Source organism: Eschrichtius robustus, chromosome 7 (genome assembly GCF_028021215.1).
Source record: "Eschrichtius robustus isolate mEscRob2 chromosome 7, mEscRob2.pri, whole genome shotgun sequence".
Lineage (NCBI taxonomy): Eukaryota > Metazoa > Chordata > Mammalia > Artiodactyla > Eschrichtiidae > Eschrichtius > Eschrichtius robustus.
In genome coordinates, this window is record NC_090830.1 from 128,836,325 (window position 1) to 128,845,233 (window position 8,909).

General features: G+C 45.8%; 1 pseudogene; it reads left to right on the forward strand.

Annotated features, from left to right (window-relative positions):
* Positions 1–4,216: 4,216 nt before the first annotated feature.
* Positions 4,217–4,624, forward strand: LOC137767208 (small ribosomal subunit protein eS17-like; annotated as a pseudogene).
* Positions 4,625–8,909: the final 4,285 nt, after the last annotated feature.

The window sequence follows — 8,909 nt, forward strand, 5'->3', positions numbered from 1 at the left end:
GGATTGGGAGTCTGGGATTAGCAGATGCAAACTATTATGCATAGAATAGAGAAACAAAAAGCCCCTACTGTATAGCACAGGGAACTATATTCAATATCCTGTGATAAATCATAATGAAAAAGAATATGAAATAGAATATAGATACATATATATGTATAGCTGAATCACTTTGCTGTCCAGCAGAAATTAACACAACATTGTAAATCAGCTAAACTTCAATAAAATAAAAAGTTAAAAAGTTAGTGGAAATGAAAAAGTAAAGGTCTGATATTAATGGTAAGAATTATTGATCTTATAAGTGTATTGCAATTGAGACAAAGATAGAAAGCAATATATATTTGATTTTGAAGAGCATGTACAAAATGGAGGAAAAATATTGCCTATATTTTTCCATGCCTAAAATGCAGGTCTAAGTAGAAACTTCATACTTTATCTCTCAGAGAACAGAAGCCCTCTTCCAAAACATATTATTTATTTTCAGCTTTCACACATTTGACTAATGTCTGAAAGGAAGGTCCTGACTGCAAGCATCTCTTGACAGCTTTAGGAAGAAACATGAGTAAGTGCAGATGGCCAGGCTCATAAGAGACAGAAAGTCAATGCCGTGTGGAATTCTGCAGGCTTTCCTAGTGCTCAGATTCTATAGCACTGAATACCTCAGTGACCCAAATCTCTCTGTCCCCTGAGGACCGACAGACCAGGCACACAGTGGGGGGCTTGGTGTGAGATCTCTTGGTGAGAGAAGAGACACAGACTGAGTTTGGGAAGAGACCCCCCCACCCCAGAACAAGTAACATGGTCTTGGATGGAAACAGTTTTTGCTTTCATTCTGGGGTGAGGATACAGGGGGGAAAGGGTATAAAAAACTCTGCAGAAATGAAACAGAAGCCCCTATTGTGGGTCTAGCCTGCCTAGCACTTAGTAAGTGATCATTGAATGTTGAGCCAATAAATGAATGGACTCCCTTTTGTCAAGTAAAGGAAGCAGAAGAGCATCACTTTTTGTTTTAATGCATCTGTTCTGGCTGTATAGTTATAAAGTTGCCCTGTAATCTTTTCACTATATCTTTACTCCAATTTAGAGGAAAGGCGATGAAGGGAACTGACATTAGGGGATGGGGCTGCTGCAAATGGTGATGCAGAAACTGTGTAAATGGCACCCTTGGCATTGCACAGTGCACAACCTGTGCAGCTGTACACAGCGGTCCTGGCTGTTGGGTGCCTCCCATGTTTGCAGTACATAGTATCATATCATCACATAATATTATTATATCAAATCTCCCTAAGACCTCTGTGAGTTGGGAATCACCCCTATTTTGCAACTAAAGAAATATTGATTCAGAAAATTGAAGAATGTCCCAAGACAGCACAATGGAAGGAAGTGATGGGACGGGAGTAGGAACTGGTGTCTGAGTCTGACTCAACTCAGCTCCCTGGTGAGCTCTTTCAATCATCCCAGAGAGTTTGGAGATAAATACATCTGAACACAAACTGACCATCCCCCCCGCCCATCACAAAACATATACAGTACACAAAAGCCCTGCATTTCTTCATTGAATAATGCTTTTTGTGCTTCATTTGGCTGCCAGAGCCTGGCTCTCCTGAAGTTTGGAGCAGAATCGTGGCTTTGGCCATGAGGACGAGGAGGAGGAGGAGGGGGAGGAGGAGGGGAGGGGGAGGAGGAGGAGGGGGAAGAGGTGTTTCCCCCTTGGGAACAACAAGAAAATCACAATGAGAATAATAACACTTGTATCAGTAATAGACATAAAAGTTGTTCCATTTGGTGCAGGAAGTCGTCTGTGACATCCAGGGAGTAATTCAGTAGAGGAATTCAGAAATCCAAGACAGAGTAAAAGGAGCTGAGAAGTGAGTGTATAGCAAAAAAGCAGATGCAGCGGGTGTAAACCCCTATTTTAAAAAGTTTGGCCAAACTTCTGAGAATTCTGAGATTCCTATTCCATCCCCATTCGTGTCATTAGTTGCAGCAGATACTTTCAGTTAGTCCCACACTCAGACGTCTGCAGCCTCTTCCTTCCCACTGCTCAAGGCTATTACCAGGAAGAAAAAGGGAAACCACTCAGTTAGGATCTTCTTTATAAATTTTCATTGAGAGAAAATCAACAAAACTGCTGAGTCGATTCCAAGAGCTGCAGCGTAGGGTCCAACGACAAAAATGAACTCCACTCAAATCTCTGGCAAGTGAGGGGGAGACTTTTGTCCTTCAGCCTGAAGGTGTTCACAGATTTGATTGGGAGGGGAAAACTCGAGTCCTCCCTTAGGACTGCATTCTTTGCTGAGAACTGCAAAGAAAGATCCTCTTTCCTCCTGCTTGACTTTTCTCATGCGCCTCTCCTGGATGAATATCATAGCAGCACTTCTTATTTTTTATAAATTTATTTACTTTATTTATTTATTTTTGGCTTCATTGGGTCTTTGTTGCTGCGTGGGCTTTCTCTAGTTGCGGTGAGCGGGGGCTACCCTTTGTTGTGGTGCGAGGGCTTCTCATTGCAGTGGCTTCTCTTGTTGCGGAGCACAGGCTCTAGGCACGTGGGCTTCAGTAGTTGTGGCACATGGGCTCAGTAGTTGTGGCTCGCGGGCTCTAGAGCGCAGGCTCAGCAGTTGTGCTGCACGGGCTTAGTTGCTCCGCAGCATGTGGGATCCTCCCGGACCAGGGCTTGAACCCAGGTCCCCTGCGTTGGCAGGTGGATTCTTAACCACTGCGCCACCAGGGAAGTCCGCACAGTAACACTTTTACCTCACTCTCATAGAGCAGAACATAGTAGCCCAGAGGAGGCCACTCAGATCTCCTTCTTTGGAAGCAAAATCGACTCAGCCCCAGCTGCTGGCTCTCAATCTGGCCCCGAGTTTGTTGAAGCCACACTTCACTTCTCTCAGGCTGCTCCCAGCCGACGAGCATGTGGGGGACACCAAGACAGACCCGTTCCTGCAAGATGCAGGACTCCTCTCACACACACTTGAGCTTGAGAACGCCCCCATTGTCTTGCTAAAACTGTCTTGGGACTGCAGTGTCGGCTAAGACTCTGCCCCCCTACCTTTCTTCCTTCCCACCTCATTCACAGGTGTCAGACCCAAGAAGGCACCTTATGGGTCTCCCAGCTACCTCCCCGTCACAGGTGTGTCAGGCACAGCTAATCCCGTCTTGGCCTTGGCATTTGGAAGAACTGAACTAACACCTGCAGTTTAGTAGAAGTAGTGGATTAGCCACTAGGTGTTGGGGTAATATTGCGAGAGGCACTAGGAGAAGAATAATAGATTTAGCATCACAAACCCTGGACTAACTGAGTTTTACAGCCCTGAGCCTGGAGAATGGAGATGAAAGCAATAACACTTAACGGGTACTAATAACACAACCTTGCTGTGTTGTAAGCATCAAATGATATTGTTTGTTTAGACATACTTTGTAAACTATAAAAAACTTTACAAATACTATTTATTAATAATAGTACATAATAATGATGATAAGAACACTTTGTTGTCAGAAACTCTGAACTGTTTGTACTCACAGACCTTCTGGCACCAAATGGGTGGGGTTTATTCCCACAACGACCTAGTCCGTTATTCTCCAGACACCAGCTGGTAGTCCTATAATTGATTTCAATTCTGACACTAACTACCCAGAGTTAGCAGAGACCCAAAGGTTAAAGGTTCAGTCTCACAAGACTGCCTTCACTTCAGACGCCAGTTTCCACACTTCTGACCAACTGGCTGTAATTCAGGGGTTCCAACGACCCCCTCCTCAGGTTCCACAATTTGCTAGGATGGCCTGCAGAACTCAGGGAAACAGTTTATTTACTATTACTGGTTTGTTATGAAAGGACGTAACTCAGGAACTGCCATTTAGAGGAGATGCCTAGGCCAAGGTCTATAGGGACACAGAGCTTCCATGCCCCATCTGGGTGCACCGCCCTCCCAGAACTTCCGACGTGTTCACCAACCTAGAAGCTCTCCACACCCCATCACCTAGGGATTTTTATGAAGGCTCCAGTGCACAGGCATGGTTGGTTAAATCGTTGACCATCGGTGACTGACCACCATGTCTAACTCCTCTCCCCTCACAGAATTGGAGGGGAGGGTGGGCTGCAAGTTCCAAACTTCTAACCACGTGCTTGGTTCCTCTGGCAACCAGTTCCACCCTGAAACCATCTAGGGGTCCATAAAGAGTCACCTCATTGCTCTTCTACCAAGGACCCACCAACATGGGCGGCTCTCACGCCAAAACCATGAAGAAGGCGGCCCGGGTCATTGTCGAGAAGTACTACACACGCCTGGGCAATGCCTTCCACGCCAACAAGCTCATGTGCGAGGAGATCGCGTGATTCCCAGCAAGAAGCTCTGCAACAAGATCGCAGACTATGTCACACATCTGATGAAGCAGATTCAGAGAGGCCCAGTGAGACGTATCTCCATCAAGCTGCAGGAGGAGGTGAGAGAGAGGAGAGATTGATTACGTACCTGAGGTCTCAGCCCTGGATCAAGAAATCATTGAAGTAGAACCTGACACTGAGAAAGTGCTGAAGTTCTTAGACTTTGGCAGGCTGTCCAACCTGCAGGTCACTCAGCCAACAGGTGGGATGAATTTCAAAACACCACGTGGAGCCGTTTGACTCTTTCTACTGTGCTGTAATATTTTGAATAAACATTGGACAAAAAAAAAAAAAAAGTCACCTCATTAACGTAAACTCAGATATGGTTAAAAGGGGCTTATTATGAATAACAGAAGACACTCCTCTCACTCCTAACACTCAGGGAATCCAGGAATTTTAGCTCTGCGCCAGCAACTGGGGGCAAAGACGAAATATATTCTTGTCCCAGGAACCAAAATACTCTTTCATTGTCAGAAACCAGGTTGAAATAACACGGCTAAGAGAATGGATTCTGTGCCTAAATTCTCTCCCTACCGTTGTAAAATAAAATGAGGAAACATTTCAACCAATGCAAGAGTTAAAGGAGAAAGGCTTGGGACGTAGTACCTTATCCTAACCGCCCCCCTGTCTCATCTTCCTGCATGGACAATAGCCAGATAATATAACCTGTTCAAGGAGGACCACTTTCTACCTTCTTGGACCTTTTCATACTATCCAAGAGTCTTGACTAGACCCCTCTGCTTGTCCCATAGCTCTCTACTTTCTTTCCAACATATCTTTTCATCATTCTGTGTTTAGTAAAACTGATGTATGGCAGAATTGGGAAAGTTTTACTCTTGGGGTGAAGGTCCTCTAATCACCAATGTCCTCAGGGCACTTTCCTAAGATCCATGAGTGGGTTGCGTGAGCTAAAAGCCTGGGGAGGTGAATCATTTGTGAAGACGCCTGACAATGTGTGGCCTTGTGGAGATAAAACTGGCCGAGCTACTATCGCTTGGCAGCTCCTTTGCTCCCAGAGGACATTCTGTATCAGCCTCTGGAGTCTTCAGCCTGAACAACCTCCATACACACCCCAACAGCTCGCTGATTGCTGCCCTCCTTTTCCTCTCTTCGTTTCAGCCAACACCCAGGGTTAAGTAACAGCCCAATGTCCTAGTTTAGCCTTACTTATAAAACAATCACTAGCCAGGTGTGTTCTGCTACTATCCTTACAACACACTCTTATGCATTGCTATTAATGTTTATACAAACCCCCCCCCAAATATTTACCCCCAACCATCTACTTTGTTCCTGACATTGGGATAGCCACAGGAACAGAGGAATAAATGAGATCAATACATTAGCCCAGCGTTCACAGAGCTATTGACTGATTCTGGAAAGAAAACTAGACACATGAGAACAGAAAGTCTGCTGAATGCTGCATGTGGCTTCAAGGGAAGTTCATGGAGGAAGCTATGAGAATGTAGAAAAGAGGGAACCATCCTAATACAGACTTGAGGAAGGAGATCAGAAAAGTTAAGCAATTACCTTAAGGTCATGTGTCAGTGTCCTGGGGCTGCCATAACAAATCACCACAGACTGGATGGCTTAAAACAACAGGAATTTATTCTCTGACAGTTGAGGAGGCCAGAAGTCTGAAATCAAAGAGTCAGCAAGGCCGTGCTCCTTCTGAAGCCTCTAGGGAAGAATCCTTGCTGGCCTCTTCACAGCTTTTGGTGATGGCCAGCAGTCCTTGGCTTGCATCACTCCAGTCTCTGCCTCCGTCATCACATGGCCTTCATTCCTGTATGTGTCCCCGACTCCAAATCTCCCTCTCCTTATAAAGATGCCAGCCATTGGATTTAGGGTTCACCTTAATCTAGTATGACCCCCATCTTAACTTGATTACATCTATAAAGACCCTGTTTCCAAATAAAGTCTTATTCACACATACCAGGGGTTAAGGCATAAATATATCTTTTAGGGGAGGATACAGTTGACCCACGAGAGGTCATAAAGTCAACTAATGCAGAGCCAGAGCTGTCATCAAAGATTTGTGGCTGGATCACAAAAGCAAAACTGGGCCACCACCAACAATGTGACTGTTAAAATATTAATCCTATCTCCCCTGCCCCTTTCAAGGGAAACTATTGCTCTTCTAGTTTAACATTTTGATGGAGTAAAACTTTATGCAACTGAGTGCTTGTAACATACTTAGTTATAAGGCTATTTAGGGCCCTAGGTACATGCATTACTTGAACCACCTCCTTACATTTGGCTAACTACCCACTCGGTGTCCAAAGGGCAGTGCAAACACTTCAACCTGGTGCACATCTGGACTTTCCTTTTCTTTCCAGGCTCCTTCTCTGTCTCACCGCCATGATCACCCGCGGTCCTTTCTCACCCTAGGGCTCCTGGCTGCATCCCAGATTTGTAAGTTGAGTCCTCCGGCTCTGAGCATTGCTCTAGGCTCCGTTCTGCCGAGGAGGTGGCCAGCGCTTAGCTGCGGGAAGCTTTGGCTCCTTTTGATTTTTCAGACTGGATCTTTTAGAGGACAAATAAATGCACCTGCTTAATTCTAATGTGCTTTTATGCTGCCCACCCCACCGCCACCAAAAGAAAGTTTTCCATCTTTTTATTAATCTTGTGAGAGACCCCCAGGAACTCTGCCAGGAGAGATGCGGGTTGGCAGAAAAGGGGCAGAGAGGGAAGCTAACCCATCTTGCCACTTGTATAAAGTTCTAAGCTTTGGGAATTCCCTGGTGGCCCAGTGGTGAGGACCCCCGCGCTTTCACTGCCGAGGGCCCGGGTTCAATCCCTGATGGGGGAACAGAGATCCTACAAACCACGTGGCCAAAAAATAAATAAATAAATGTTCTAAGCTTTTGTAGATAATGAACTAAAGTTATAGAATTTAGTTAAACATTCCTCACTCTGAGAGAGAGCTGAAAGAGTCTTCTCTGAACTGCACATGGGGGGTGGGAAAAAAGATGCTCTGATTTAATTCCTACATTATAATGAAAGCAATTGTCTTGTGTGTGTCATTATTTTTCCATTATCTTAACGCCTCGGTTAATGAAGACTTTCAGAGTCCACTCACTCTGCTACGGGAGCTGAGCAGTTAGATGCCATCCTCGTCCCTGTGGTTACAGATGCAGCCTTACTGCAGACGTGGTTGTCTTCCTCACAGCAAAGTTGCGTCAGTGCTACTACCATCGATTGGACTGCAGATGCCAGCCTCGGAGGTCAAAGCGACTTCCATTTCACCCACGTGGGCTCCCTGCCCCCATTTCTCTTCCATTTGTAATATCACTGCAGGGGCAGCCCATTTGGAAGGTCCTTGCTGTGCGGGTGATGGCAGATTGATGGCTCTGGGGTACCATGGGCACTCAGGGTGCTAGACATTTCGTGCATGACACCGACCACGGGGCCAACACCTCCCTTTGTGTGAGAGGGCACACAATTTTTAATGTGTGGGGATTTTCAGACTTCATCCTTCCCCTACCTATAACAATTTCAGAATTGCCAGCATGGCTTTTTCTGTCCTCACCCCTCTCCCTGATTTCTGAGAGCAGAGAGGGCAAAATCTATGCAGAGCCTCCTAAGAAAAGAGATCAGACAGAACGTACCCCCCAGGTAGCTTCAAGGGGACAGAAAGGATGTGATTGGTCAAATGGGTCATGACTGGGGGACAAACACGTGGCGTTGCAGGAACAGGGCTGCATGCGTGGGGTGAGGGTACTCTTGACGCAGGAGAGTGAGAAAGCCCTGAGCATTTGGGGGTAGCAGAGGAGAGAAGGACACAGACAAGTTATAAAAAGTTGTGGATTTTGCCACTTTGCCATGAGTGGTTGAGAGAGACCTAAACAAACTCAAATCCCCTACAAGGCTGCAGTTCTTCCTCTGAAACTGGGCCACATGGGACCTAGTTTTATGAACAGAACGTCTTGTTTGTTGAACACTCAGTGCCCATCTATCATCCCGGCACTGGGACTAATTAGACGGGGTGAGAACACACAATTATAGGCTTTCAGAGGATGAAGGCACATGAGAGATAATCTAGTTTAACCTCCCATTACAGGAAATACAGGAGTACAGGAAACCTCCTGCTGCCCCCTAGCCTAACCTCAACTGGGAGGGTTCCAAGAACGAGAACCTCAGGTCCAACTGACAACCCCCTTAATGCTCGTAAAGGTCATGCCTCGGAGTCCGAAGGCATGGCCTCCAGACATCCATGAGTGCTCAACTCTTGCTCCCTGAGTCTCAGGTCCTTCTTCTGGAAAAAGGTCACAACAGTACCTGGCTCAGAGTGTCTGTGAAAGGACTAAATGACGTGATGGATTTGGATGTGCTTCAGAAAGAACAATGCAGACTCTAATTATGAGTACAGCCTCTCGACCCTGTGCCCTTGGATTGAGTCGACGTGTTAAAATAAGTCCTGCTGACATGTTAATACCCAACTATGTTTAATTGATTTGGAGAAAGCATTTTCAAAAGTCCATCTACAACAGGCGGAGAGGGAACCTTAGGAACACAATACTATTCC